Genomic DNA, 7,761 nt, shown 5'->3' with positions numbered 1-7,761 from the left:
AAGGAGATGAGGCGTTTCTGGTGCAGCACGTAAGGGGCTTGAAGTCAACACGCCCATCTTCACAACAAGAAAAAAAGCTGAATAAGTTCAAAATCAGTTACTCTTCTGGGATCCAGCAGAGACTTGAAGTCCTCAGAGGAAACTGCTGCCCTAAAGACTGGGGAGACAGGTGCATGCAGAGTCACAGTTCACCGAAAAGAAAGCTCAAGAAAGGGAGCGGCCAGTGGAGCCAGTACCAGGGCGGGAAAACTTCAACTGCCGTCGACGACCTGCCGGAGGCAATTCAAGCCTGTAGACCAGCTTGAGAGTTAAAAGTTTTAGGGGGACCAGTCTTAGGGAGGAGTCTAACATTTCTGTGAGTTTCACTTCCAGGGGCCCTTGCAGCTCCCCAGAGTCAAGAGTGAAGAAGAACCCCTCTGTGCCTCCAGAACGGGTAATGGGATAGGAGCTATTTTGAAAATACATCCAAAGCATTCTAATCTCCTTAATATGGTCTACCCTTAAGAGAAACCACTTAACCGGAGACTAACTGACTGAGGTTGAACGAGAACTTAACTGACCCAGGGAAGGGAAATACCCAGCTCAGCTCACTGCGACTTTTCACGTGGAGGAAGGGAAACGTCCAGGTCCTGCCCTCATTAACCTTTTTCTGTCCCTACTAAGGGGCTGGAACCCAACAACTGGGAAATACTTGTGAAAGTTAAAGCCCAGCGGCAGAAGTCACTAAAAGTTTGACACCTAATCACAGGACTATAAAAAGCTTCCGTTCCTCCAATACATACCACCACATCAGTAGGCTCGGGCTGAACAACAGGGGATTACAACTCAAGAAGGGCACATCTCAGACCTTATTTAAGACGTCTCTGGAGGAGTTCCCATTGTGGCGCAGCAGAAACAAATCTGACTACCATCCATGAGGATATGGGTTTGATCCCTGGCCTCACTCAGTGGGTCAGCGATCCAGCGTTGCCCTGAGCTGTGGTGTAGGTCGCAGTCATAGCTCAGATCCTAAGTTGCTGTGGCTGTGGTGTAGGCCGGCAGCTGTAGCTCTGATCTGCCCCCTTGCCTGGGAACTTCCATATGCCGTGAGTATGGCCCTAAAAGAGCAAAAAGAAGTCTCTGGAGAAACACAAAGACAACAGAAGAGACAAAAACACGGACGTGAGAGAACATTTTAGCCTCTAATACCTGCAGTTACAGCAGACAATAAACACAGCCTAATTCCAAGCCAGATAAACATAAAGCTTTACCCTAAAGGCCTGTTTAACTCAGTTGCTTCTACATAGTATGTCATGTCTCGTTTTTAGCATAAAACTACAAGGCATACTAAAAGACAAAATGCAGCTGGGACAGAACAAGTATCAGAACCAGACTCAGACATGGCAACAATGTTGGAATTATCAGACTATAAATCTAAAACAACTAATAATATGCTAGGAGCGCTAATGAAAAAAATGGACACATGCAAGAAAAATGGGTAATGTAAGCAAGAGGGATAGAAACGCTAAGAAACAATTAAAAGAAAATGCTAGAAATGAAAAACTCTGTAATGGGAATGAAGGATGCCTTTGATGGAGTCATAAGTAGACCAAGGAAAGGATCGGTGAGCTTAAACCTCTGTAAGTAATGGCCCCCAAAACTGAAATGCAAAGGGAAAAGAAAAACATGGAACAGAATATCCAAGATCTGTGGGACCATTATCAAATGTCTAGCACACACATACTGGGACTACCAGAAGAAGAAAAAAGGAAAGGAAAAGAGGAAATACTTCAAGTCACAGTGACAAAGGATTTTCCAAAATCAGTGAGAGAGAACCAAACCACACATCGAGGTGTCTCAGAACAAGAAAGATACTCCAAAAACCTCCTACTGGGCATAGCATGTTGAAACTGCAGAAAAATCAAAGACAAAGAATACACCTGGAAAGAAGCCAGAGGGGAAGAATCTTGCCTATAGAGGAACAAGGGTGAGAATTCCTTCAGGCTTCTTTCCAGAAACCATACAAGTAAGAAAAGAGTGGAGTGAAATAATTCAAGCGTTAAGAGGAGAAAAATAAGCCACAAGGAGTTACTGTATAACACAGGGAACTAAATTCAGCATCCCCTTTTTTTTTTTGTCTTTTTGCCTTTTTCTAGGGCCACTCCACAGCATATGGAGGTTCCCAGGCTAGGGGTCTAATCGGAGCTGTAGCCACCGACCTATGCCAGAGACACAGCAACTCAGGATCTGAGCCGCGTCTGCGACCTACACCACAGCTCATGGCAACGCTGGATCCTTAACCCACTGAGCAAGGCCAAGGATCGAACCTGCAACCTCTGGGTTCCTAGTCGGATTTGTTAACCACTGAGCCACGATGGGGACTCCTAAATTCAGCATCTCTTAATAATTTATAATTGAAAATAATCTGAACAAATGTAACTGAATCACTTTTCTCTACACCTGAAACTAACACGATGTAAATCTACACTTCAATTTTTTAAAAAGGAGGAAAAATATAGAATTCTGTATCCTGTGAAATTAACCTTCAAAAATGAAAAAAGTGCTCTCTCAGACAATCAAAAGAGGGTTGGAGATTTGGAATTCCTATTATGGCTTAGCAGGTTAGAAACCCAACTAGTGTCCATGAGGAGGCGGGTTGGATCCCTGGCCTAGCTCAGTGGGTCAGTGATCTGGTGTTGCCGAGAGCTGTGGTGATGGTTGCTGTGGCTGTGGTGTAGGACAGCAGCTGTAGCTCCAGTTCAACCCCTAGCCTGGGAATTTCCAGTGCTGCAGGTGCGGCCCTAAAAAGGAAAAAAAAAAAAAAAGAAGAAGAAGAAGAAGAAGGGGAGGTGGTGTTGGAGTTCCCTGGTGGCTCAGCTGGTGAAAGACCTGGCATAGTCACTGCTGTGGCTCAGGTCGCTGCTATGGCACAGGTTCAACCCCTGGCCCAGGAAATTCTGTGTGCAGTGGTACAGTCAAAAAAGTAAAAATAAAGGAATTCCTGTTGTGGCTCAGTGGGTTAAAAGCCTGACTAGTGTCCATGAGGATTCAGTTTTGATCCCTGTCCTTGCTCAGTGGGTTAAGGATCTGAAACTGTGGCTTGGACCCCATGTTGCTCTGGCTGTGGTGTAGGCCAGCAGGTCCTATTCAACGTCGCCTGGGAACTCTCATGTGCTGCAGATGCAGTCCTAAAAAGAAAAAAATTTTTTTAATAAACTGGAGTTCCCGTCGTGGCGCGGTGGTTAACGAATCCGACTAGGAACCATGAGGTTGCGGGTTCGGTCCCTGCCCTTGCTCAGTGGGTTAAGGATCCGGCATTGCCGTGAGCTGTGGTGTCGGTCACAGACGTGGCTCGGATCCCGTGTTGCTGTGGCTCTGGTGTTGGCCGGCGGCTACAGCTCCGATTCGACCCCTAGCCTGGGAACCTCCATATGCCGCAGGAGCGGCCCAAAGAAATAGCAAAAAGACAAAAAAAAATTTTTTTTAAATAAACTAATTAAAAAGGGATCAAGGGGAAGACAAGAGAAGTCCACTAAGAGTGAGAGCCTGTTATTTCCCATGGCTTCCCACAGAGAGTTCCTGGGCTTAGTGGCAAAAACGACAATGTGGAAAAGTCTGGCCTGAATAATTACTTGTTCAGGTGCCATTCTAAGTACTTTACAGAAATTATCTCATTAATTCTCTAGCAACAAAATCCTATCAGGTAGGAACCGTTAACATTCGTACTTTACAGAGGAGGAAGTAGAAGCACGGAGAAATTAAGCAGCTTGTTCAAGATTGTGGTAAGTGGGGAGTTCCCATTGTGGCTCAGTGGTTGGCGATCCTGACTGGCACCCATGAGGACATGGGTTCGATCTCTGGCCTCGATCAGTGGGTTAAGGATCCGGCGTTGCCGTGAGCTGTGGTGTCGGATGCAGATGTGGCTCAGATCCTGAGTAGTTGTGGCTGTGGGGTAGGCTGGCGGCTGCAGCTCTGACTTCAACCCCTGGCCAGGGAACTTCCATATGCCATGGGTGTTGCCCTAAAAAGACAAAAGACAAAAAAAAAAAAGATTGTGTTAAGTGGAGCCAAGATTTAAATCTAAATATTAGAATATAGAACTAAATCACCACATGCAAAGTTTTTCTCCTTCTATAAATGGGGGGTAGTCTCTTTTAATGAGGAAAATCACCCCAATTTATTATATTGCAAACCTGAGTCAGTACACATGCCTCTGTTCCAACCTGGGGAGGTGTAGAGTCTCTTTCAGCTGGAAGGTCAGTCTTGTAGGAACCCCCCCCCAAAAAAAAAACACCGTCTCAGGGACTGTCTGGGGGCATAGCTTCCAAAAACTCTCTTTTTCTTTTCTTTTTTGGCCACACCCACCACATGCAGAAGTTCCCGAGCCAGGGATTGAACCCTCACCACAGCAGTGACACCACCAAATCCTTAACCCGCTGAGCCACCAGGGAACTCCATCTCTTTAAACAGGAACCCGGTTTTGCTGCTTTTATCTGGGGAGTTTAGAAATGTTAGACTGGCTGGAGACAGTGTTGTGAAATAGGTCATTTTCAACCACCCCTAACACTCGCGTCTTTATTTGCCACCAGTGTCTCTGGCCCGCGCCCGCTGCTTAGTGGTCCCCCGCCCACTGCCATTCCGTCCTGGGGGTCCGGCCAGTCCTTCTTCTTCTTCTTCTTCTTCACTACAGCCATCCTCGGTCGCTGCCTCCCTGTCTCTCCCCTGGACCCTTGCACAGCTGGTTCCAGGCTCCCTGCATCCCTGTCAGGGTGCAGCCAGAAGACAAACCGAACCAGTTATTTGAACAGAGATAGTTGTGTCATCAAAAACATCTAATTCCGGAACATTTTCAGCACCTCCCCCCAAGCCCTGTATTCGTTAGCAGTCATAGCCCATTCCCTCTGTCAGCCACCTGTCTACTTTCTGTCCCTGTGGATTTGCCTGTTAGGATATTTCATATAAGCCAAATCATATAATAAGTGCTCTTTCGTGTGCCTTTTTTCACGTTGCATAATGTTTTCAGGGCCCGTCCATATTGTAGCAGGTATCAGCATGGATATATTGCATGGATGGTGTAGCCATGTCACGTTTTGTTTATCTATTCATCACTTTCAGATGCTGAGCTTGTTTCCATTTTTTTTGATTTTATGAATAATGCTGATGTGCACGTTAACATATAAATCTTTGTGTGGACAGTTACTTTTATTTCTCCTACAGGTGGAATTGCTGGTTCATTATCATAACTTTCTTTAACATTTTGGGGAACTACCTGACAGTTTTCCACAGTGACCGACGGCTAATAGTGCTAAGAATCTTTTCATGGCCTTATTGGTCATTTGTATATCTCCTTGGAGAAATGTTTATTAAAATCCATTTTTTCCCCCCAGGCTAAGGGTTGAATTGGAGCTGCAGCCACTGGCCTACATCACAGCCACAGCAGCAACAGATCCAAGTCGTGTCTGCGACCTACACCACAGCTCATGGCAATGCCGGATCCTTAACCCACTGAGAAATGCCAAGGATCGAACCTGCGTCCTCATGGATGCTAGTAAGATTCATTTTCACTGAGTTACGACAGGAACTCCTTTTGCTCATTTTTAAATTGGACTATTTGTCTTTTTACTGTTGAATTATGAGACTTATTTATATATTCTGGATAACAGATCCTTATCAGATAAGGATTTGCAAATGTATTTTCCCATTCTGTGTGTTGTTTTTTCACTTTCTTGATGTCTTTGACACACAAAAGGTTTTTATTTTGATGAAGTCCAATTTATTTTTTCTTTTATTGCTTGTGCTTTTCAGTGTCATATCTAAGAAATTGTTACCGAATCCAAAGTCACTAAGATTTACACCTAACATTTTCTTCTAGGTGTTTTATAGTTTTAGCTCCTAGATTTACGTCTTTGATCCATTTTGAGTTCATAAAGTAAGGGTTCGAATTTATTATTTTAGGAGTTCCTGTCATGGTGCAGTGGAAACAAATATGACTAACCATGAGGTTGCAGGTTTGATCCCTGACCTCACTCAGTAGGTTAAGGATCCGGTGTTGCCGTGAACTGTGGTATAGGTTGCAGACGTGGCTCGGATCTGACGTTGCTGTGGCTGTGGTGTAGGCTGCTGCTCTGATTAGACCCCTAGCCTGGGAACCTCCATATGCCACAAGTGTGGCCCTAAAAAGCAAAAAACAAAAAATGTATTATTTTACACGGATATCTAGATGTCCCAGCACCATTTATTGAAAAGGCAATTTTTACTCATTGAATGGTCTTAGTGGCCATTGTCAAAAATCAGCAGACCATGGATGAATGGGTTTCTCTCTTTTTTTTGTCTTTTGTCCTTTAGGGCTGAAGCTGCAGCGGCGGCATATGGAGAGGTTCCCAGGCGAGGGGTCAAATCAGAGCTGTAGCTGCCAGCTTACACCACAGCCACAGCAACACTAGATCCGAGCTGCGTCTGCGACCTACACCACAGCTCATGGCAACGCTGGATCCTTAACCCACTGAGCGAGGCCAAGGATCAAACCTGCATCCTCATGGATGCTAGTCAGCTTCCTTTCCACTGAGTCACGACAGGAACTCCCTCAGGAGTGGTTATTGATGGGTAAGGACTTGACTAATGCTGTGACTAACCTTACTGTTTTCTGGCTGTTTTACAGTCCTTTGCTCCGTGTTCCCTCTCTTGCTGCCTTCCTTTATAAATTGATGGTCTTCTCTAGGACGCTTTGTTTCTCTCCTGTTTGTCTTTGTGTGTCTACAAGTGGGGTTTCGCTTTGTTACCGTGAGGCCCACATAGAACATCTTCTGGATGCAACGGTCTATTTGGTGCTGACAGCAACTTCTACTGCAGACAAAACTCCACCCTCTTACTCCCCTCCCTTTATGCTTCTGATGTCACAGTTTACCTCTTTTTATACTGTTGATTCATTAACAAACTATTAAAGCTGCAATTACTTTTAATACTTTTGTAGTTTAGCTTTTATACCCAAGTTAAGTGGTTAACACACCAGCATGTTACAGAATTAAAGTATTCTCAATTTAACTACATACATACCTTTACAGTGTGTGGTGTATTTTCATATGTTTTCATGTTACTAATTAGCATACTTGCATTTCCACTTGAAGAATTCCTTGCAGCATTCCTTGTGAGGCACATCTGGCGGTAATTGACGCCCTCGGCTTTTTCTGGGGGTGATCTTTATCTCTTATTCATTTCCGACAGACAGCTTCGCCAGGTAAAGTATTCTCGGTTGGAAGCTTTCTTCTTCCAGCACTTTTAACGTATCATCCCATTCTGTCCTAGCCCCTAAGGTTTCTGTGGAGAAACGCCCCAGGCCAGGGATCAAACCTGCACCACAGCAGTGGCAATGCCACATCCTTAATTCGCTGGGAAAATGACAAGCTTCCTTGAAAATTACAAGCTTCTTTTCTCTTGCTGCCTCTAAGAGGCTTTCTTTGTTTTTAATTTTTGACATTTTTATCATAATGTATCTTGGAGATCCCCTGAAGTTGGGTTTGCTTAGTGACCTGTGAGCTTCGGGAACCTGGATATCCATCTCACTCCCCAGATTTGGGAATTCACAGCCATTATTTCTTTAAATAAACTTTCTGCCTCCTTATCCCTCAATTCTCCTTCTGGGACTCCAGTAATTTGCAGATTACTTTTTTTTTTCTTTTTTTTGTCTTTTTGCCTTTTCCCGAGCCGCTCCCACGGCATATGGAGGTTCCCAGGCTAGGGGTCGAATTGGAGCTGTAGCCGCCGGCCTACACCAGAGCCACAGCA

Source organism: Phacochoerus africanus, chromosome 7, assembly GCF_016906955.1.
Source record: "Phacochoerus africanus isolate WHEZ1 chromosome 7, ROS_Pafr_v1, whole genome shotgun sequence".
Taxonomy (NCBI): domain Eukaryota; kingdom Metazoa; phylum Chordata; class Mammalia; order Artiodactyla; family Suidae; genus Phacochoerus; species Phacochoerus africanus.
The sequence above is the reverse complement of the archived record's forward strand: the minus strand, read 5'-3'. Positions refer to the sequence as shown.